At 35.7% G+C, this 25,753-nt stretch overlaps 1 pseudogene; it reads left to right on the top strand.

Moving 5' to 3' along the window:
- Window positions 1–2,090: 2,090 nt before the first annotated feature.
- LOC135147440 (small nucleolar RNA R71) lies at window positions 2,091–2,205 on the top strand (annotated as a pseudogene).
- Window positions 2,206–25,753: the final 23,548 nt, after the last annotated feature.

The raw sequence follows: 25,753 nt of genomic DNA, 5'->3' as shown, positions 1-25,753 counted from the left end.
ATTTTTTATTTTTTTCTATTTTCTTTTTTTTTTGGGTCTAAAATTATTAAAATTTATTCCTATAATCCTGCAACACTTCACAAAAATTATCAGGGCATCACGTGGGAGTAAAAAATATATAAATATATATATATATATATATATATATATATATATATATATATATATCCCTAAAAAAATACAAAAACTATATTATATAATATAATAACTTACGAGACATTGGGTTGCCTCCCAAAAAGCGCTGTCGTTAACGTCATTTAGCCAGACGTCAATTACCTCATTTTTTTCATGGTGGCTCTTTCAAAACCATCTCAAATGGTCCAAGTGTCAAATCCATCTCGTTTAATTCATCTTCTCGGAATTTCAAAGAATTGTTTTCATCACCTTCAACTTCATTCTCGCGAATATCATCAGTGACTTCCTTCACAACTTCTTCAACAATATTCACAGCAAAGCTTTCAGTTTCAAGTGTTGGTGCCTTCATAACTTGATCAAGATCAAACTCCACTTTTTCTTCACCCACGTTTAGTGCAAGCTTGCCAGCCTTCACATCAATACTTGCTCCAGCAGTAGCCAAGAATGGTCTTCCCAAGATAATCGGAATCTCAACATCCTCATTCATCTCCAGAATAACAAAATCACAAGGAATAACAAATTTATCCACGTTCACCAAAACATCCTCAAGTACACCCAGTGGATCTTTTATAGTTCGATCTGCCAGTTGAAGTGATATCTTTGTTTTCTTTAGCTCTCCCAAACCAAGTCTTTTGTAGATTGAATATGGCATCAAACTCACACTAGCTCCAAGATCACATAATGCTCTTTTTACTCCGACTTTCCCAATAGTGCACGGCAAAGAAAAGCTCCCAGGATCCTTGAGCTTAAGAGGAATATTGCGTTGTATAACAGCACTACACTCTTCATTAAGATTGATTGTTTCCACTGCCTCTAACTTCTTGCGATTAGATAATACCTCTTTCATGAATTTCGCATAAAGGGGCATTTGAGCCAAAGCATCAGCAAAAGGAATGCTAATGTGTATCTCCCGAAACATCTTTAAAAATTTCTCATATTGCTTCTCTAACTTCCGGTTTGTCAACCTTTGTGGAAAAGGAATCGGAGGCACGTATTGTTTCACATTAGCTTTCGGTGCAATATCATCTTTTGGCTCATCCACAATCTTTTCAGCAATTTTCACAGTAGTTTGGTATGACTTTCTCTTTTTAGGAGGAAGAGTTGCATCATTCAGTTCCGGGGCTCTAACTTCTGGTAATTCTCTGCCACTCCTCAATGTGATAGCCTTGCAGTGTTCTTGGGCATTCACATCTGGTTGACTAGGTAGTGATCCCTGCTCACGAACACCAACCTTATTAGCAATTTGGCCAATCTGCATTTCTAACATCTTCTGTGACGAAGCTATCTGATCAATCCTTGACTCAACTTTCTCGAATTTAGTCTCGATATTAGCAAAAGCCCCAATAGTTCCTTGTATCATCTTGCCGAGTGCAACTTCCCAATCAGCAGGCTCTTTTTTGTCATTAGGTAGAGGTTGAAACTGTTGTTGACTTTGATACTGCTGACGTGGTTGAAAACCAGGAGGCGGATTTTGCTTTGGAGCTGCATATGATGGATTAACAGCATGATTATTGTTGTAGGAAAGATTGTTGTTGGGCCTCTGATTTGGATTGTAATAAGAATTATTCTGAATAGGCCATGATTGTCTTCCTTGGATGAAAGCTGCTTCGTCCGGAAACTGTTGTGTATAAGAGTGCTGATTAACACTAGGATCCATATATCCTTCCATCGGAGAAGAGATAGCATTGACACTTGCCTTTTGCCCACGGACCTCTTGAGTAAGAGCATCCAATTTCAAAGTGAGTAAGTTCATCATCTCGGTGTCTTGTGCTGATTTCACTGAACTTGTACCACTGGGTGCCCAAGCATAGTTATTTGAGGCCAATCCCTCAAGAAGTGCCTTAGCTTGATGAACTGGTGCTTTCTTAAAATTACCTCCAGCTGCAACATCCAAACTCAGCCGAATATCAGAATTTAAAGCTCCATAGAAAGTACTCAGAACCATCCACTCCTCGTAACCATGATGTGGACATTTTCTCAACAATGCCTTGTATCTCTCCCATGCTTGATACAAGCCTTCACCTGGTTGTGCTTTGAAAGTCAGAATAATTGCTCTCATTTGCTGAGTCTTGTCAGAAGGATAATATTTGGATAGGAACTCGGTCGAAAGATTATCCCAAGTAGCTAGAGCAGTATCTGACAGCTGTTGAAACCATTCTAAAGCCTTTCCCTTTATAGAATAAGGGAACATGTGGAGACGAATCTGATCTGCTGTGACACCATTAATTCTGAAGGAACCACACATTTGCACGAAGCGCTCTAGATGGCGGTGTGGATCCTCTCGTTCAATGTCTCCTTCAAAAGCTGAATTACTCACCATCTGAATAAGACTGGGATTGATGTTATATTGAGCTGCACCAATCTCAGGAGTTTTGTACATGCAATTCGCAGGATTAGGAGTCTCATGATCCTGAATGGATGACTCATCAGGCACAACAATATTGAGATTTCCGTTTGGATTATTGTTATCATCCATCTTGGCCTCCTCTTCCTTTCTCCTTGCTTCTTTCCTTCTAACTCGAAAAGTACGCTCAATTTCTGGATCTGGTTCGAAATTTCCAACACTTTTCGATCTTCGCATATATATGGTGCACCTGAAACGAAACACCAATGACATAGATCTTGAAAACAAATTTAATAAAATCTAAACAATAAGAAATAATTAACCTAAACTTAATATTGCTGCCTTCCTCGGCAGCGGCGCCAATTTGTTGCAGTGAAATTTATAAAGTTCGTTCTCAGGGAAGGTCTGAATACAATATCAAACCAAGTAAATTATTCCTTTCTATTTAGAAGTTTTGGAGAAAAGTTGTGTTTTTATTATCAACTAAATTAAACTAATAAAGCAATTAAATGTGTGAATTAACGAATATAAAAGGCAATCCAAGAATCAGGTTTCTTTACTGGCTGTCATGAATGTCAATCAATTGTGATGTGCAAGTCTCTACTATGCTAAAAACAATCCTTCGAATAATTATAAAATCCTCTCCCAAGGCAAATTATAATATCTACAGTCATCCTCTAAAAGCCACTCCCATGATCAATTAAAGCACAATTGTAAATTATTAAGCACCAAGGATCTCATGTCTCATAACTCGCATAATAATCTCCCAATTAATTAATTGAGTTATGTCTGTCATATCATGTACTAGAATTATAACTCCTCTCCCGATTCGTTATAACTCCTATAGATACAATTACAGGTTCGCGACTCCTATAACTGTGTTAAGCGCTCAATGACAGATTAGCATACATAGAGAAATCACAATATCAGATCAGACAAACATATTAAGCCAACAAATACTCCCTAATCCTCGGATTAGAGGATTAGTTACCCATAACAAATAAATAAAACATGAATATATATTATCGAAACCATGTCACAAGAGTACAAGTGTAAAGAAGATACAACTTGACGAAATCTCTTGAACTTGGACCGAATCCCTTCAATCCTTGCTCAAGGTCTCTCCAAAAGCTTTCTCTCTATCTCTCTCTCTCAATACACAATATTCGATATCTCTCATAATAATACAAAACCGTAATAATAATAATGTTTTAATGGTTTCCTTGAAAAACAAATCAAATTTCCTAAAACAAGTTGGATTCTGAAAAGAAATTCGCAGGCTGACTTTCAGGCCTGATTCTGGGCTGCTCTAGTTGGATTTTTGATATCTGGACCACTTTAAACTTGTAGACAATTAAGATATCTTCGCGTGGGCTGTTGAATCGTCTAATTCTGACGCCCAGAACTCAAGTTATGGCCCAAACAAGATTTGCTGCGCAGGTAGCCCATAAAGTCCGAATTTCCATTTGATTAAACCCAAATAAGCTTGATTTAATCCAACTTTAGGAATATTTATTTTCCTGAAATTAAACATTTAAAATCAATTAGTCACATCCCGATTATTTACAAAATACTAAAATTATGGGAATAAAATCATATAAAAACATATATAAATATATGCTCTATCAAATACCACATTGCTGCAGCGCAGCAAACGTGGACAACAAAAATATCCATAGCGGTTATAAAAATTGCAGCTACACTTGACATCATTTTCACTTTGGCTAACAGAAACCTATAATAAAAACAAGCATAATGAATAGAAGTATATGTGAAATTTAGGGAAGCAAATAAAAATGCATATTCTAAGGTTTGAAAATGTTGGTTTGTACATGGCTTGTACGCATCATCACAGGATGGAGTTGTTGCAGTGAAATTTATAAAGTTCGTTCTCAGGGAAGGACTGAATACAATATCAAACCAAGTAAATTATTCCTTTCTATTTAGAAGTTTTGGAGAAAAGTTGTGTTTTTATTATCAACTAAATTAAACTAATAAAGCAATTAAATGTGTGAATTAACGAATATAAAAGGCAATCCAAGAATCAGGTTTCTTTACTGGCTGTCATGAATGTCAATCAATTGTGATGTGCAAGTCTCTACTATGCTAAAAACAATCCTTCGAATAATTATAAAATCCTCTCCCAAGGCAAATTATAATATCTACAGTCATCCTCTAAAAGCCACTCCCATGATCAATTAAAGCACAATTGTAAATTATTAAGCACCAAGGATCTCATGTCTCATAACTCGCATAATAATCTCCCAATTAATTAATTGAGTTATGTCTGTCATATCATGTACTAGAATTATAACTCCTCTCCCGATTCGTTATAACTCCTATAGATACAATTACAGGTTCGCGACTCCTATAACTGTGTTAAGCGCTCAATGACAGATTAGCATATATAGAGAAATCACAATATCAGATCAGACAAACATATTAAGCCAACAAATACTCCCTAATCCTCGGATTAGAGGATTAGTTACCCATAACAAATAAATAAAACATGAATATATATATTATCGAAACCATGTCACAAGAGTACAAGAGTAAAGAAGATACAACTTGACGAAATCTCTTGAACTTGGACCGAATCCCTTCAATCCCTGCTCAAGGTCTCTCCAAAAGCTTTCTCTCTATCTCTCTCTCTCAATACACAATATTCGATATCTCTCATAATAATACAAAACCCTAATAATAATAATGTTTTAATGGTTTCCTTGAAAAACAAATCAAATTTCCTAAAACAAGTTGGATTCTGAAAAGAAATTCGCAGGCTGACTTTCAGGCCTGATTCTGGGCTGCTCTAGTTGGATTTTTGATATCTGGACCACTTTAAACTTGTAGACAATTAAGATATCTTCGCGTGGGCTGTTGAATCGTCTAATTCTGACGCCCAGAACTCAAGTTATGGCCCAAACAAGATTTGCTGCGCAGGTAGCCCATAAAGTCCGAATTTCCATTTGATTAAACCCAAATAAGCTTGATTTAATCCAACTTTAGGAATATTTATTTTCCTGAAATTAAACATTTAAAATCAATTAGTCACATCCCGATTATTTACAAAATACTAAAATTATGGGAATAAAATCATATAAAAACATATATAAATATATGCTCTATCAAATACCACATTGCTGCAGCGCAGCAAACGTGGACAACAAAAATATCCATAGCGGTTATAAAAATTGCAGCTACACTTGACATCATTTTCACTTTGGCTAACAGAAACCTATAATAAAAACAAGCATAATGAATAGAAGTATATGTGAAATTTAGGGAAGCAAATAAAAATGCATATTCTAAGGTTTGAAAATGTTGGTTTGTACATGGCTTGTACGCATCATCACAGGATGGAGTTGTTGCAGTGAAATTTATAAAGTTCGTTCTCAGGGAAGGACTGAATACAATATCAAACCAAGTAAATTATTCCTTTCTATTTAGAAGTTTTGGAGAAAAGTTGTGTTTTTATTATCAACTAAATTAAACTAATAAAGCAATTAAATGTGTGAATTAACGAATATAAAAGGCAATCCAAGAATCAGGTTTCTTTACTGGCTGTCATGAATGTCAATCAATTGTGATGTGCAAGTCTCTACTATGCTAAAAACAATCCTTCGAATAATTATAAAATCCTCTCCCAAGGCAAATTATAATATCTACAGTCATCCTCTAAAAGCCACTCCCATGATCAATTAAAGCACAATTGTAAATTATTAAGCACCAAGGATCTCATGTCTCATAACTCGCATAATAATCTCCCAATTAATTAATTGAGTTATGTCTGTCATATCATGTACTAGAATTATAACTCCTCTCCCGATTCGTTATAACTCCTATAGATACAATTACAGGTTCGCGACTCCTATAACTGTGTTAAGCGCTCAATGACAGATTAGCATATATAGAGAAATCACAATATCAGATCAGACAAACATATTAAGCCAACAAATACTCCCTAATCCTCGGATTAGAGGATTAGTTACCCATAACAAATAAATAAAACATGAATATATATATATTATCGAAACCATGTCACAAGAGTACAAGAGTAAAGAAGATACAACTTGACGAATCTCTTGAACTTGGACCGAATCCCTTCAATCCCTGCTCAAGGTCTCTCCAAAAGCTTTCTCTCTATCTCTCTCTCTCAATACACAATATTCGATCTCTCTCATAATAATACAAAACCCTAATAATAATAATGTTTTAATGGTTTCCTTGAAAAACAAATCAAATTTCCTAAAACAAGTTGGATTCTGAAAAGAAATTCGCAGGCTGACTTTCAGGCCTGATTCTGGGCTGCTCTAGTTGGATTTTTGATATCTGGACCACTTTAAACTTGTAGACAATTAAGATATCTTCGCGTGGGCTGTTGAATCGTCTAATTCTGACGCCCAGAACTCAAGTTATGGCCCAAACAAGATTTGCTGCGCAGGTAGCCCATAAAGTCCGAATTTCCATTTGATTAAACCCAAATAAGCTTGATTTAATCCAACTTTAGGAATATTTATTTTCCTGAAATTAAACATTTAAAATCAATTAGTCACATCCCGATTATTTACAAAATACTAAAATTATGGGAATAAAATCATATAAAAACATATATAAATATATGCTCTATCAAATACCACATTGCTGCAGCGCAGCAAACGTGGACAACAAAAATATCCATAGCGGTTATAAAAATTGCAGCTACACTTGACATCATTTTCACTTTGGCTAACAGAAACCTATAATAAAAACAAGCATAATGAATAGAAGTATATGTGAAATTTAGGGAAGCAAATAAAAATGCATATTCTAAGGTTTGAAAATGTTGGTTTGTACATGGCTTGTACGCATCATCACAGGATGGAGTTGTTGCAGTGAAATTTATAAAGTTCGTTCTCAGGGAAGGTCTGAATACAATATCAAACCAAGTAAATTATTCCTTTCTATTTAGAAGTTTTGGAGAAAAGTTGTGTTTTTATTATCAACTAAATTAAACTAATAAAGCAATTAAATGTGTGAATTAACGAATATAAAAGGCAATCCAAGAATCAGGTTTCTTTACTGGCTGTCATGAATGTCAATCAATTGTGATGTGCAAGTCTCTACTATGCTAAAAACAATCCTTCGAATAATTATAAAATCCTCTCCCAAGGCAAATTATAATATCTACAGTCATCCTCTAAAAGCCACTCCCATGATCAATTAAAGCACAATTGTAAATTATTAAGCACCAAGGATCTCATGTCTCATAACTCGCATAATAATCTCCCAATTAATTAATTGAGTTATGTCTGTCATATCATGTACTAGAATTATAACTCCTCTCCCGATTCGTTATAACTCCTATAGATACAATTACAGGTTCGCGACTCCTATAACTGTGTTAAGCGCTCAATGACAGATTAGCATACATAGAGAAATCACAATATCAGATCAGACAAACATATTAAGCCAACAAATACTCCCTAATCCTCGGATTAGAGGATTAGTTACCCATAACAAATAAATAAAACATGAATATATATATTATCGAAACCATGTCACAAGAGTACAAGAGTAAAGAAGATACAACTTGACGAAATCTCTTGAACTTGGACCGAATCCCTTCAATCCTTGCTCAAGGTCTCTCCAAAAGCTTTCTCTCTATCTCTCTCTCTCAATACACAATATTCGATATCTCTCATAATAATACAAAACCCTAATAATAATAATGTTTCAATGGTTTCCTTGAAAAACAAATCAAATTTCCTAAAACAAGTTGGATTCTGAAAAGAAATTCGCAGCCTGACTTTCAGGCCTGATTCTAGGCTGCTCTAGTTGGATTTTTGATATCTGGACCACTTTAAACTTGTAGACAATTAAGATATCTTCGCGTGGGCTGTTGAATCGTCTAATTCTGACGCCCAGAACTCAAGTTATGGCCCAAACAAGATTTGCTGCGCAGGTAGCCCATAAAGTCCGAATTTCCATTTGATTAAACCCAAATAAGCTTGATTTAATCCAACTTTGGGAATATTTATTTTCCTGAAATTAAACATTTAAAATCAATTAGTCACATCCCAATTATTTACAAAATACTAAAATTATGGGAATAAAATCATATAAAAACATATATAAATATATGCTCTATCAAATACCACATTGCTGCAGCGCAGCAAACGCGTGACAACAAAAATATCCATAGCGGTTATAAAAATTGCAGCTACACTTGACATCATTTTCACTTTGGCTAACAGAAACCTATAATAAAAACAAGCATAATGAATAGAAGTATATGTGAAATTTAGGGAAGCAAATAAAAATGCATATTCTAAGGTTTGAAAATGTTGGTTTGTACATGGCTTGTACGCATCATCACAGGATGGAGTTGTTGCAGTGAAATTTATAAAGTTCGTTCTCAGGGAAGGACTGAATACAATATCAAACCAAGTAAATTATTCCTTTCTATTTAGAAGTTTTGGAGAAAAGTTGTGTTTTTATTATCAACTAAATTAAACTAATAAAGCAATTAAATTGTGAATTAACGAATATAAAAGGCAATCCAAGAATCAGGTTTCTTTACTGGCTGTCATGAATGTCAATCAATTGTGATGTGCAAGTCTCTACTATGCTAAAAACAATCCTTCGAATAATTATAAAATCCTCTCCCAAGGCAAATTATAATATCTACAGTCATCCTCTAAAAGCCACTCCCATGATCAATTAAAGCACAATTGTAAATTATTAAGCACCAAGGATCTCATGTCTCATAACTCGCATAATAATCTCCCAATTAATTAATTGAGTTATGTCTGTCATATCATGTACTAGAATTATAACTCCTCTCCCGATTCGTTATAACTCCTATAGATACAATTACAGGTTCGCGACTCCTATAACTGTGTTAAGCGCTCAATGACAGATTAGCATACATAGAGAAATCACAATATCAGATCAGACAAACATATTAAGCCAACAAATACTCCCTAATCCTCGGATTAGAGGATTAGTTACCCATAACAAATAAATAAAACATGAATATATATATTATCGAAACCATGTCACAAGAGTACAAGAGTAAAGAAGATACAACTTGACGAAATCTTTTGAACTTGGACCGAATCCCTTCAATCCTTGCTCAAGGTCTCTCCAAAAGCTTTCTCTCTATCTCTCTCTCTCAATACACAATATTCGATATCTCTCATAATAATACAAAACCCTAATAATAATAATGTTTTAATGGTTTCCTTGAAAAACAAATCAAATTTCCTAAAACAAGTTGGATTCTGAAAAGAAATTCGCAGGCTGACTTTCAGGCCCGATTCTGGGCTGCTCTAGTTGGATTTTTGATATCTGGACCACTTTAAACTTGTAGACAATTAAGATATCTTCGCGTGGGCTGTTGAATCGTCTAATTCTGACGCCCAGAACTCAAGTTATGGCCCAAACAAGATTTGCTGCGCAGGTAGCCCATAAAGTCCGAATTTCCATTTGATTAAACCCAAATAAGCTTGATTTAATCCAACTTTAGGAATATTTATTTTCCTGAAATTAAACATTTAAAATCAATTAGTCACATCCCGATTATTTACAAAATACTAAAATTATGGGAATAAAATCATATAAAAACATATATAAATATATGAGTCCAGATTTTAGCACCAGTAGGAGAGAAAAAAACCTTTGGGGAGGAGCATTGGAATATACAACTGCAACTTCATTATCATTCTCTTCTTCACTGCCCTCAGAAATTTGGGTACCTTCCTCTTCAGAAACTGTATAAGAGTGTTCAGAATCTAAACTCTCAACATGAGGGACATCTTGTGTACCTACACATACGACAAAAAACAAAGTTAAAGAGAAGTGCTAAACAATAGAGCAAATAAGTTACATCAAACACGTAAACAAAAAGTAACAAAACAAAAACAATGTTCCTGGTAGCATCCATAAACACACGCGCAAAGCCAAAAAAAACATATAAAAACGATTCTGCACTCCAAAACCATTCGGAACAGACTATCCTATACACACATTGGACTAAAACATGAGTTCATAATATTTGTTCAGAACAGCATGACTCCCGAAAAATAGAGATGTGAACGATATTAATCTCGTACTGCATACACCTCTGCTTTTGCAAAACTCTTACGAAAACAGTGTTTTCAGATTGGCAGTACTATCCTTACTACCCGACACAAAAGCCATACATTTTTAACTCATACTACAATTTCTAGTACCACACAATCCAAACACCTAGAAATACATACTACATAATGTGCTTGAAAACATTCAATCCGGATGCAGGACTTACTTGGATCACCATTCAGATTAGACATCACCACTTATGAGGAACTGGAGCGATAATTATGAATATGGACGATGAGGAAAGATGATTAAAAAATGATAGATAGCATGCAGGACACAACCGAAAACTGGACTCCTATAAAGAAGGTTTAGTTGTAACTGCCTTGATTGATGCTTGATCACGTACAGACCTGGGGTCAAAAAGAAGACGCGCGTGATATAAATAAAATGTTGTTTAAACTTTATTTTTAATAGCCGTTGGATGCAGTTTGGATGATAGCCGTTGGATGCAGTTTGGATGGAGGGCCAAGATTGGGACTCCAAGGACTCCAATCAAACATGGATCCCAAATAACTTTTCTCTCTCTCTCTCTCTCTCTCTCTCTCTCTCTCTATATATATATATATATATATATATATATATATATATATATAATACCAGAATGCAAGACAAGAATATTTACTCATATCCATCAATTACCAGATTTTTTAACAGTGGATCTTGTAGTCTCTAAGGACTCCAAAATTTGTGGTCTCCATTTAGAAGTTGGGCTCAATGGAGACCAAAACTTTGGAGTCCTTAGAGACTACGAGATCTACCGTTAAAATAATCTGGCAATTAATGGACATAATTAAATATTCTTTGTCTTGCATTTCTAGTAATGTAATTTTAATAATTTACACTATTCTTGTCCTGCATTTCTAGTAATGTATTATTAATATTCTTGTACTGCACTTCTTGTTTTAGTTTTAATTTAAAACTATATTTATAATTTACACTATTCTTGTCCAGCATTTCTAGTAATGTAATATTAATAATTTGTCCCCGCATATTAATGATATATCTAAGTGTTATTTTGTCTTGCAACAAATTCAATTCGTTGCAGGACAATGAAAATGAGTTCAGTGCTAATCATAGCAATGTCCAACTACATCTTTATTTTGTATGCAATTATTATTTGTTAGGATTTCGGTGATTGAACACCAATATTATGAAATTATTGTTTTATGTTATGCAGGATTTAGAAGTACTGCTTGTTGTTCATTGATTTAGAAGTGCAGGACAGGATAGGAAGAGAAAACGAATGTGCAGGACAAATATCTATAGCCCTTGGATGTGTAAGAAATGGATGGTTGTGATTAGATCTCTAAAGCCTCCAAAAAATATAGTCCCCATAGAACTTTCTTCTATATATCATTTGAAACATGTTCAAATATTAAAATTTAAATATATTTTTTTTAAAATCTATTATCTAGAATCAAATTAGTAAATACTTATATATAAAACTGAAATCATAAAAAATCAAAAAAAAATATACCATTAAAAATAAAACCGATTAATAATCAAACCAAATAAAAACCGAAAATCGATAATATGATTGTGGTTTGGTTTTAAAATTTTTTAGACCTAACCGAATAAAATTAATTATATATATATATTTTATATTTATAAATATATATAGTAATACTTTAATTTAATTTTAAAAATTATATAATAATTATTTTGTACCTAGCTCAAGTTTAATTAATAAACCCAACCCATTGCTAGAGTGAAGATAGTCTACTAGACTTTAATAATTTAGTTTACACTTTACATTGTAATATTTATCACCATCAGTCTATAGAGTAGAATAGTAGCTCATCTGGTGAGTAGATTATCAAATATAAAATTAATAGTTCACACAAGAGCAAATATAAAATCAACGTTTAACCACATAACACGTAATTTATATACAATATGAGTTTTGTATTCAAATAATAAATAAAATTCACAATCGTTATATGATGACTAATTTTAGTGGTCGAATTAAGAGTTGTAAGGCAGTAAAGAAACATTACAAAGGGGGTAGAGATGAAACTCGAAAGGAAAATATAGAGATACTAGAAATGAGCTGACAAAGATTCTAAATCAGAAAAAGGTACTTTGGCGTCAAAGATCAAAGGAGCTATGACTACAAGCAGGTGATCATAATAATAAGTGTTTTCATAGTTGTGCTTCAAATAGAAGGAGGAATAATCATATAAATAAGCTTAAGAATGAAGGCGATATTTGGGTGGAATGGGAAAATGGTCTTGCAGATTTAATATCAGGGTACTTTTCAAACCTATTTACTGCCACGGAGGTAGATTGACAAAAGTGGTAAGTTATTTTCCTTATACTATGACATAAGCTCATAATGATCTATTATTGCAATCTATTTCAGTTGAGGAGGTCAAGGACGCACTCTTTCAAATGAACCCGGACAAAGCTCTGGGTCCTAATGGGATGACACCCGTCTTTCATCAAAGGTACTAGCACATTGTTGGCAGTGATATAGTTAAACTATTATGAATTTTTCTTCGGACATGTATGATGATGGATGAGCTGAATGCTATGAATATAGTGTTGATACCTAAGAAAAGGAGTCCAGTGGTGCATGGTTGGTGATTTGCGCCTAATTTCATTGTGCAATGTTTTTAATAAAAAATATTACTAAAGTTATAGCAAACCGGCTAAAGGGCATGCTTGATCAGGTAATCTCAGAGAATCAAAGTGCTTTCATGACGGGACGTTTAATTTCAGACAATATAATGATTGCATATAAGGTAATGCACACGTTGAAAAGGAAAATAAGGGGGCAAGAGGCTTATATCATGACCACGAAATGCAAAAGCTTGTCTCAAAAGTAACCGAATAACATTTAATACTGCAGTCAACCGCTTGCGGTAATCAACCTCAATTTCATGCCCTTGTGCAGAAAAGATGTGTGATATACTTTGTCTCTGATTTTTAAAAGCCTGACAGTGCCTTGTTGGTTTGTTGTGTGAGCTACCAACTGATCCAACATGTGCCCTGAATACAACCAATACCTTCTTCCAATTGTTAAATCCCGCTGTTGTAAATGCATTTTTTCCCGTATTCTCCTCCCGATCTGGCTTAAACAAATAACACCACAAACAATATGCTTCATCCTTAGCAACACTATATTCTAACCAATCAAACTCTTTGAACCAATTTGCTTGAAAACTTTTCATTTCTTTGTTGAATTGCTTTTTCGGAAAATTATAATTAGTAATTTGAAATGGACCTTTAGCAATGTATGCCCTTCGAACTTGATCTCTGATATTCACATTATATTCAGCAATTGGAATTCTAAGCCCCGTGTCTGAGATTAGTTCCTCTGAATTGAACTCTGTGCTTGCTCTTTCTTCGATAGGTACATTTGGAATTGGAACAGAGGCATTTGACCCCGAGTCTGTCTTAGCCTCTGCCCCTGATTTCACACCAGAATTTTTATTCACAGAACAGGGAGATCTTGGTCTCTTAGTCCTAATCACAAATTTATCCATATATATTGATTCCCTGGACAAACACACAAGAAATGCACTTAATTTTCTAAGGCCTGTTACACTTAATTAACAATCCAGAACCTCCAAATCCCCAATTAACAATCTAATTTATGCAGCTTATACAATTTATACAAAAGATTAAAGAGATAAAGAATCAGTCAAAATAAGATACCTAGGTTAGAAATTGGGGGTCGCAGCAGTGTCCTGTGGGGGAGACTCCGAGATTGGGAGAGAGTTAGAGACAATCTGAGCAGGAGAATTGAATTCGTTGCAGAATTGAATTCGTCGGAGACTCACAGTGAGCAGGAGAGCAAGAGTGTAGAGTGCGTGAGTTAGGATTTAGGAATTAGGGATTTGGGGATTTAGGGATTTAGGTAGTGTTTGTATAATTAAATCTGTATGTTGTGAGTTGTGCGCGCGTACGAGAAATGAGCTGCTGTATCGAGTATGTGTTAGTGTTACTTGCTTTAGATCATATGCATTCTTTTTTCCTTTTTTTGTTTTTATTAAATTAATTATGTTTTAAATAATTTTAAAATATATATTTTATTTATAAAATCACTCTTTTTTATTTTATTTCTCTTAATTAATATATTACAAATGTTTTAATATTTTTTTTACAAAATAAGTCTCTCTATATGACATATTTACAAAATAATTCAGCGGGGGCTCAAAAAAAATTTATATTGCCATCGATAATTTAGGGGGGGCTAAAAAAAAAATTTAACTATTTTTTTCAAGTCAGGGGGGGCTCTAGCATCCCCTAGCCTCCCTCTGGTTCCGCCACTGTGAGTAAGGCATATGATCGCATCGAATGGAGTTATTTGTAAGCCATTCTCATGAAAATGGGGTTCAATATTGGGTGGGTACATCTGATTTTATCATTTGTCAAGACAGTCTCTCATCAAATAGTCCATGTTCGTAGGAAAATAGGCCCAAATATGCCAACTCGAGGCTTACGCCAAGGAGATCCTTTATTTCTATATTTATTCATTCTAAGTGTAGATCGAGGGTGTTTCGACAATTTTACACATGTTTGAAAGTCAAAGATGATTAAGTAGGGATGACAGAAAAATCCGATCCGAATGGATACCCGACCGTTTCGACCCGAATAGATTTTACCGAACCCGATATTTTGGATTTGGATTTGATTTTTAAACCCGAACGAGTTTGGATTTGGATTTGGATTTTAGGTATTTCGTATCGAAACCCGACCCGAAATCCAAATCCGATTCGAACCAGATCCAAACCCAAAACCCGAAAAAAAAATCCAAATATTATATATATAAAATATTATATATTATATATTACATATATTATATATTAGTATCTATTTATTATAATTTTTTGGGCTTGATATTCACGTGCGGTCGTACCAGTCATGCACAAACCCTACTCAACCCTCAGCCTCTCCCAATCCCTAATTCAAATCTAAGATTTCCCATCTCATCTTCTCATCCCATCTCATTTATCAGCCGCCGCCCGCCAACTTCAAATCGCCGACTCGCCGTCTACTTATGCAGTTCCGCCACTTGATGCTCTGGACTCCGGTGATGATTTTCTGCAGATTCTCCATGTTCGTTTCTACTCATTTTGTTGGTTAAAGGATTTATTAAAGGAATGTATTAATTATGTGGAGACCTGGAGGTTGTGCAACTGTGCCAAGTCAATGGCTACTGGTTAGTTATAAACTTTTATGTTTATTATCAGTAGTCAAAATTGATGCACAAGAAGCTTATTTTATTTTAATTGTGGTTCAAATACTTGTTCGCACAAAATCACGCAAGCGTACGTGGTCACAAGTAGTATAGAATCAAATTCAGTTCGTTCCAACAGAGACTGATGTATTCAGAAATATGCACTTATGCAACAATGTATGATTATTGTTCAATGCTTAGACTAATAACAATTTGGTTGGTTTTATCTAAATTAACTAAATCAAGTCGAATTATAACTAAGAGAATTAAAATCGAATTACTAATGAGAATAAAACATGGGATTCTAACTTCATTATATACTTCATTCAGAGTTATGCCTTATCGATATGTGATGGTTGATAACTAATCAGATAACACGAGACTGATACACGCTAACTGTCGTTATACGCACACCATACTGTTTCACATCCACAATTAAGATAGAAGGTAAACAGACACCAATTATGCTTAGACCCTATATGTCTATAAGATTTGAAAACATAACGGTTGAAGATCAAGTTATCTATCAAGATTACATAGGGCGATGCAAGATGGTTAAAATCACACCACTAATCATGTATATCGAATACATAATCCTATGTTCGCATGGCAAGTTCTAAATCAATATATCCACTGTCGCTTCAATAAAGATTAACACACAACTAAGATGTTAGCTACGCATCCAAGAAGAATAAGCACAACCAATACGAAGAAATCAAACATTCATCACACAAATAATTAAGGCAAATCAACTACTGAAATCCATATATAAATCCGCTAGAATCCCACGATAATGATTAGTTCATAATCGAACTTCTCATCATCATGGGAATAAGAGTAAACATGGTACTGAGTAGTCTAAACAATATTAAAAGAGTACAACAAGAGTTTCGAAACAAATCTGAATGAGCATCCAAAGTTACGCCTCCTTCGAAGAATTACAAAAGTGAAAACTATGAATCTAGATCTTCTCCGTAGCCATCACGTGCTCCTTGGAATGTTTCTAGGTTAGGTTTTAAGTTCCCCAAGCCTTTCTTTAACTTCCCCAGCGAACGGGCCTTCAAACGGATCAAAAACGGGCAAAACGGGCCTGAAATCGCGCATAGATGGTGGGGCGGGTGCGCCACAGTGGTGCGTGTGCGCCACAGTTGGGCGGGTGCGCGGAAAGGGCGGGATTTTTGCTTGGCTCCCCTGACGGTTTGGCGCGGGTGCGCCAACTCAGCAGCCCTGACAGACAACCTTTGCGCGTCCGTAACTTTCTCCTCGTGCATCCGATTGCTTCGCCGTTTTTTTTCACTTGAAGCTATGAATCTCCTCTCCATCCTCCTTCCAAGAAACCTACACAACACTAAAACACATCAAAAACATCAAAAGCTTGAGGCCAGACCATCAATTTAAGCCAAAACGAAGGCTTCCAAGTGGATGTAAAATCCACTTATCAATACTCAGCTGTTGAGGAATTTGAAAACATGTAGTTCAACTGAATTTTCGGGTTTCGAGAAACCCGAACCCGATCCGAAACCCGTTGGATCGGGTTTGGATTTTAATTTTCAGATTCATTCGGGTTTAGATCGGGTTTGGATTTGGTGAAAAATTTCGGGTTTGGATTTGGATATCACAGAAATCCAACCCGTTGCCATCCCTATGATTAAGGGAGTCAAAATCTGTAAACGAGCTCCTCCCAGCAACCATATGTTGTTTGTTGATGACTCGTATCTTTATTCTAAGACAAGGGAGAGTGAAGTGCAAAGAATGGTGGAGATTTTGGAAAAATTTGAACTGGCTTCTGAACAAAAGGTTAATCGATCTAAGTCATCACTCTTCTACAGTAAAAACACGAGTATAAAAATAAAACATCTTTGTAAAATTCTACAGATGAAGGAAGCGGATGAAAATTGTAAATACTTTGAGTTGCCCAACATGATGCAAAGAAGCAAAGTAGCAACTTTGGGATTCTTGAAAGATAGAGTGTGAAAAAAAGAACTTTAAGCTGGGAGGTAAAATTATTACCCAGGGAAGGAAAGAAACTCTAGTGAAGTCAATAATACAAGCATTACAAACTTATATGATGAGTGTATTTTTATTTCCTCTAGAAATCACAAAAGATTTAGAAAGAAGCACTTCATGTTTCTAGTGGAACTCAAAGTAGAATGACAGTAGAAGTACTCATTGGATGAATTGGGGACGATTAAGTCGTCATAAAGCAAGTGGGGGAAAGGGTTTAGAGATTTCAGAAATTTTAATTTGGCAATTCTTGGAAAGCAGGCTTGGAGATTTATTACTAAATCCAATAGTTGTTTAGTAGGCTGTACAAGGCTTGTTATTTTCCAAATTGTACTTTCATGGATGCAGCTATTTAGAAATAATCCTAGCTTTGTGTGGCTTAGCTTATGGGAAGAAAAACAAGTAATTTTTGCAGGTATGACATGGAAGATTGACACTGGTAATTCAGTTAATATAGTGGGACAACCTTGGTTTTTGGATGACAGTAACCCTTTCATAACCTCTAATGTTCAGGGGTTGAAAAATCATAAGGTTAGTGCTACTATGGCTACGGAGTACAAAGGGTGGGATGAGGAAATCTTGAGAGATCTATTCAACACTAGGGATCAACAGTGCATATGGCGGATTAATTTGAGTGAGAACTCGAACGAAGACGTGGTTTATTGGGTAAGGAATCAACAGGTCAGTATATAGTTCGTAGTGCTTATATAGTTCTGCAAGTTCAAAAGCACATTTGGAGGCAGAAAGATCAGAGTAGTATATGACAAAAAACCTGGAGGATAAAAGCACCTCCAAAATGTTTGAATTTTATATGGAGATCTTTGTCCAGGTGTTTACCTATGATGACTATGCTGTTGTAGATAAACGTATCTATGGATCTTTTATGTTAATTTTGTAAAATAGGAGAAGAAACAATCGAGCACATCATTTGTAATTATCCCCTGGCGGTTTAATATTGGCAAAATATTCTTCCTCAATTGCCCTCTAACAATTATACTAGTTTGTTTCAGTGGTGGGAAAAAGTGTTGAAGGTATGCGACAATGAAAAAAGAGCAGAGGTAGTAATGGTATGTTAGTCGATTTGGAAGGCAAGAAACGAGCTAGCATGGAATAAGAAATATACTCGGGTAAATGTCGTAAATGAAAAAGCTAAGTAGTATCTTCTGCTAGAGCTAAACAAAAGGACCGGTCCTTAAAAAGCCCAGGCTTTTTCTAAATAATCTGGATCCGGCTTTCTAGTTATCAGGTCGGGCCAGGCCTGATATATTATACAAAATGAAGGACCATAGCCAACGTGATGGACCAGCCCAGTCTAACCGGGCAGGTATAACATGAAGGCCTGATTAATTCCATTTTCGATGAGTTTAATTTTTCATAGTTGGTATGAATTCTTAGGATGTTAGAGATGGAGATTAGATATATGTGTTTTGTATATAACATGTGTTGCTCTTGATGTCGAAAGATTTAAATTAGGGTTTGTTTTTGTGTTCATTTATCACTCCCTCTTTTTTAGGATTTCGTGTGTGCGTATTGGTTGTAAACTTGTAATGTATCTTTTACTAGCTGGATACACCGAACATGTTTGGGTTTTGTTTTGATTGAATAATTGCTATTTTCTTCAGGTATATCTATCTAGGGTGTGTGTGTGTGTAATCAAATGCTATTGGTGTGTGTGTGGATGTACTAATTTACTATTTGCCATGGATCAATTGTTAATGCAAACTATACTAGTTAATCCCGAACCATTCTTGAACAATTTTACTGGAAAGCGTGTCATAGTGAAACTTAAGTGGGAAATGAAATACAAAGGTTTTTTTTTCAAGTATCTAGGATTCCTTGTCTTTGTGGATTCATACATGGGATGCGGGTATATCTAGGCTCCCGTCATTATGTATATAACATATTTTGTTTATCGACTTAGTGTTTTTTGTTTTAAGGTTGTTAATTTTTGAATTTTAGTACCATGTATGCCATATGATTTTCTTTGATATCACCGATGCCAAACGAGTGTCTCGTATTCATTCTACAGGTGTAACAATGTTATATATGCGTGGGGTGCAGGGTGCCAAAGGATGGAGACCTGAATGACTTGTGTTCTATATATGTATGTTACTTTGCCTGAGATTTCCTTGCCTAAAGATGCACTTCAAAATCAAGTGCCCTATTTCTCTTTGAAAGTGAGCATACTCTTAAATTGGGTTTGTAGTAATTCAGTTTCCTAATCTTTATATTTCATAAATACATTCACTCCAAAAAGGATGATTTTCCCATGATTTGAAAGTTATAGTGATCAAGTAAAGCTCACCCAGTACTTTGAACTTGTAGGATAGTAAATACCTGATAGGACCACAATAGCATTATAAAATTATTGTAATATAATGCAAATCTGTTCAACTAATTTGCAATGTCATGTGTGTCAACACTATTAGTGTTGAACTCCATCAGTAATGTCCTTTATTTTAGTGCTCTTTTTAACATTTTATATGTGGAATATCATCATTGGCATATCAATATCTGGTTTAAAAAAATTTTCACCTTGAGCATGCGTAATGTTAGGTCCTTTAAACTCACTGTATAATATGATATAGTGATCACAATCTGTAACACAGTATGACAATATAAGAGATTGAAAGCAATAAACTCTTATATTCACAAAGCTTTAATAGTTACAAAAACTCTCTCAGTGATTTATATTGTATCACTAAGAGCTGCTAGGGTTCTTAACAATATACTCGATAACTCAACTCATATAGAGTAACCCTAATCTGTGTTTATATAGACACAGTTACAAAATCAATCTCTGATTGATATCCTATAAATCAGCTAATAAATCTATCAATCAAAGATTGTTCCAGTTTTCTGTTTAGTTTCCATAGTCAGCAAATCACTCCTCAGCTTCTATCCTTCCTTGAAGTATATCCGCTTCTGAGCTCTTTCCACGTGTAAACTCTGACGAGTCTTGACTATGTAAACTCTGATCAGACTTTATTAAACTCTGATCAGCTTCCAGTTTAAACTCTGATGATTCCTGTTCTAAAACAAACTTTAAGAACATTAGTAATCATCAATTATATCTAACAATCTCCCCCAACTTGTGCATAAATAAGTTATGTGCAAGTTAACAGATAATTGATGATGTCAAAACAAATAAGTCAAATGCAACAGAGTTTAACTAATTATAACAGAAAACTTTTAACACTTACAGATACTCTACTCCTTAGCTGCATAGACACCATTTGCTGTCTTTAGATACTCTCTGAGGAGTTCTCTCTCAGCTTCTTCAAGCACTGTAATCATTTGTCTCTTGATCTCTCTCAGCTCTGGATCTGAAACTCCAGTTTGATAAATTGCAGCTCTGAGATCATAGATCTTGTTCTTCTTCAAGTCCCTATCCAGCCTGATATTGTAAGCTTTATCAGACTCTTCATTAAATGCAAGAGTTCTGATTCCACCTATTGTTTCAATCTTTGCTGAATTTTTCTTCATCTCCACCAGCTGTCCTTTATGATTGAGGTATTTAGGAATGAAAGGTCCAGCATTCTTGTTTCCTGTAATACCCATTTTTCTTCTGATTTGATCTTTAAGCAGGTTGGAAATGTGTTGTCCTGACTTGTTTTTCACTTGAAATATGTATGATACATATCTCAATTCCTCCCAATGTTTAGCATAGAGATCTGCTTCGAGTACTCTAAACACTGTTCCATCAGACATGAAGTAGATAAGAATATTATCTCCTCTGTCATTCTTCACCAACTGAACTGAATCTAATTTGTCCATTTTGTCTTGCAATACTCCAGTCTTGGGAGCACAGAGAGATGAGGGGTCATCTGGTCTTGATCCTATACTCTGATCAAACTTTTCATATTTGGATCCCAGCCCTCCTTTATCTCTTCCTGCCTTACGATGAGAGATTGGTTGAATTGAGCCCTTTTCAAAGCTTATCTCAGTCATCAGAGTAGGCTTTGCAAATCCAGCCAGTGGAGTTGTTGTTGGTTTGAACACAGCTTGAGCTTTGTCAGAGGTTGTGTCTGTCTTTGCATCCTTATTAACTTGAGCTATGTCAGAGGTTAATCTTTCTTTTTGGGGTTCTGCAACATGAGCTTTGTCAGAGATTGCAGCTTCTGTCTTCTTTTCCTTTACAACTTGATCCTTGTCAGAGGTTGTAGACTTCTTCTTATCCCAGCCTTTCTCCAGATGTTCATCTACTTTGCTTTTACCCTTGGAGGTGTATTCATCTTCAGAGTATACCTTTTTGACTGGTAAACTCTGATCAGCAACAGTAGCTTCCTTGATCAGTATTCCTTTTTCTTTTGGCTTGGTAGTTGACTTTGCAGGCTTTTGGATCTTTCCAGAGTTTATGGCTTCAATATGTTCCTTTTTCAGCTCAGCTTCCTCTGCAGCAATCAACTCCAAATCCAATTTGGCTTCTGGATTTTCTTGTTCAAAAACCAATCTAGCAAGCTCTTCATCAGTCAATGGTTTATCTGATCCAGCCACTGGTCTGTGCTTTGATCCAGATGTGACATTATGTGTTGGAGCAGACTTTGTGCTTTGCTTAGATTGTTTTTGACTGTCAGAGTTTGAAACTCTTCCACCAGTCCCTGCTTGAAATCTCTTGTGCTTTGTGAAATCATCAGCATCATCATCATCATCCTTCTTCTTTCTCTTCAGAGTTTGAGTAGTAGACTTGCATTTGACTTGAGCTACTCTCTCCCCCTTTTTGACATCATCCTCATCAGGAATCAGTATGGATGTGATCAGAGAAAGTGATGATTGGATGGCTTCAAGCTGTTTGGACATCTTTTCTTGAGTAGATTCAATCATGGTCATCCTCTTGTCCAGAGATTCATTGGCAGTCACCAGCTTCTGAACATTATCTCTCAGAGGGATTATAGTTCTTTTCTTCTCCAGCTCATTTGTTTCCTTGATATTAGCAACCTCTGTTCTTAGACTATCTATTGATTTAGATGTCTGGGCATGAGCAGGATGAAATGTCTTCAGATAAAGAATTGTGCCTTTGAGGCTTGACATAACATCAGAGTTTGAGATTTTATTCTCTGCCATAGATAGAAATTCTTCAGCTTTAGGTGGCTCCAGAAAATGTTGATGGCTCAACCAGAGTTTATCCCAGACTTCATTTGGAGGATCAACTTGAAGATCCCTGGGAAGTGGCTCAGAGTCTGTATTTAGAGTTTGTAGCCTTGCATTGTACTGGCTAGTAGACTCCCACTTTTGTTGTGTCAGAGGGACTCTATCATCTTCATCCTTGTCAGTATCTGAACTGTCATCATCCTCAGTATCAGAGTTTGCTTTGTCATCATCAGGAACAGGATCAGCAACTTTCTCCACAATGTCTTGAGCAGATTTTTCTTGAGCTTCAGACTGTGATTTGATAGATTCTTCACCAGTCTGAGCAAGAGACTGTAGAGCTTCCAAAGCTACTTGGTCAGATTCATCAACTGCATCAGACCTGTAGTTTTCTGGAGCTGTGTCATGAACTATGGCACCCTCAGGAATCTTCATTGGAGATTGAGGAATCTTCACTGGAGATTGAGGAATTGGAGTTTGAGTTCCATGATCAGATATGGGAGATTTGGGATCAGACATTGCTGTTTCAGTTTCAGCTGTAGCTTGCTCCTTACAAATAATTTCTTCATCTACTTCAGATGAAGTAGAAGATGCTGTAGCACCATCAGAGATTGGAACAGCCTGAAGAGGAAGTACCATCAGAGCTTGAGAAGGTTCTGGTAGAGTGGTGGATGGTGCTTGCTCTTCCTCAAGAGTGAAATCTGTGATTTCAGTGATCGGAATTTTTGCTCTTGCAGGCTTTTGAGCCCTTCTTTTGAATCTGGCTGGCTTCTGAGGACTGGCTTGAGCAGGTACAGAGGCTGTTGTAGGAGTGGGTTCAGAGTTTACAGCATGTGCAGGTTCAAGATCATCATAGTCATAAGCTGCAACCAGTCTTCTTCTTTTCTGCTTTTGAGGAGTAGTAGCTTCAGAGTGTACCGGGATCTCAGAGTTTGGAGCATCAGAGTTTAAGTGAGCCTCAGAGTTTACTGGCTCATCAGCGTTTGTTGCCACAACAGAGTTTGTTGGCACATCAGAGTTTGGTTTCAGAACATGTGTAGTAACAGAGGTTCTTGTTCTTTTGGCAGTAGAGGGGGCTGCATCAGACTTTGCAGCCCTCTTGGATTTGGATGCAGGTGTCCTGGCTGCTTGAGAAGAGACTGGAGATTGTTGATTTGCTGGAGGCATGTCCAGTCTATCTCTAATTTGAGCTGGAACTTGTAACGGCCTGAGAACTGGCCTCTTTTCATCTTTAGAGATGAGATCTTTGAAAGCCCTTTTATGCAACTTAAAAGGTCTGATCTCATCCTCAAATGCTATCTCGCCAACAGATGCATTGAACAATAATTGACAAAATCGAGAAAAATATACAACTTTACGATTTTCATTCATTCTTTCACCAATATTTCTAATAACTAATCTACCATAATCGAAATTAGTAGAATAGATTAGAGAATACCCAATTTGTAGCATGTCCATGGGTATTGCATCCCAGTTGGTAGACTTCTTCTGGAAAGCCCTGGTTATGCAATCAAAGAAGAAACTCCACTCCTTCCTGAGTCCTGGACGCTTCAGTTGGCCCAATTTGTCCAGAGAGTCATAGTAGCCCAAGTCAGTCATCATGACTCTTAGATTTGCATCGCCATTTGTGATGTAATTTGAATGTTCCGGTAGGTTAAGAGCTTGACGGACTGTGGCTAGAGTGACAGCATACTCTTCCCCTTCATAAGAGAATACAATGGATGGAGATCCATTTGTACCACCATTATCATAATGACCCGTCCTCCAAAAATTTATAATCTGACTTCCAGAGAGTCTGGCAGGAGCCGTAAGGGCTGTGGCTAGAGCACTCTGTGCCAAGAAGCGCTGGAAGGGATGATAATCTCTTGGGGCTTCAGTGGTGTCAAGTATGGCTGCGTAGTTGTTGGGGACAAAGTCCACACCTGCATGGGTGAATGTAGTAGTTGCCATTATCTCAGAGTTGAAGAAAGAAGGTGTTTGAGGAAGTGTGTGTGAGAAAATTTGAATATCAGAGAGAAGAGAGTAAGAGTTTGTTGAGAGTGTGTAAAGATTAAGTGTAAAAGTGAAGAAGAAGCAATAAAATCTGATGATAAACTCTTCAGATTTTGTTTAGCTGTACACGCTTGGGCTTTTTGTTTACTTGGACACCTGTCAGATTTTAACTGGTTGTTGAATGTTAGTGGGATGGAGAAAAGAGAGTAATAATCATGAGCGCAGTAAAACATGTGCAGTTATAAATGCTGATTACACGTTCTCCTATTAAAATGTTTTTGATGTAAACCCACTAACAATACACCCGTTTGGAATACTCCCTTCATATTCTCTGTATATTTGAACTCCTGTAATGTACAAGATTTTAAAAATCAAGATTGAATCTCTCGAATTTTAAACTCTGAGATTTTTATCAAAGAAAATAAATTTCTAAATACCTCAGAATGAAGACATAATTTTCAGAATATTCATCAATAGATCAGAGTTTGTCATAGAATCCATAGCTCAATAATGTGCTTGTGAAATAATGTGTGTGATTTAACATATTAAATCAGAGACTAGAGAATTTCACAATTTCGTAATTATAAGGTAGACAAGAATAATTTATTTAAACTCTCAAGACATAGACAAAAGATATACTCTGATGGAGAAATATATGAAATAAACCAACCCCCCCCTTCCTTTTTTTTTTTTTTTTTCAGGACGCTTTTCAGTGTAAATGAATCACGACCTTTAAATATTATTTTGCAACAGTATTTCTCCAGTAATCAGAGATTGTGACTGGTCACCATGGATTATAAAATCTTGGCAATTACTTAATACCAGTAAGTGTTTGGGTCTTTCCAGTCACTGTCATATAGACATCTAAGATCTCAAAGGAGTAC

Source organism: Daucus carota, chromosome 6 (assembly GCF_001625215.2).
Source record: "Daucus carota subsp. sativus chromosome 6, DH1 v3.0, whole genome shotgun sequence".
Lineage (NCBI taxonomy): Eukaryota > Viridiplantae > Streptophyta > Magnoliopsida > Apiales > Apiaceae > Daucus > Daucus carota.
The sequence above is the reverse complement of the archived record's forward strand: the minus strand, read 5'-3'. Positions and strand labels throughout refer to the sequence as shown.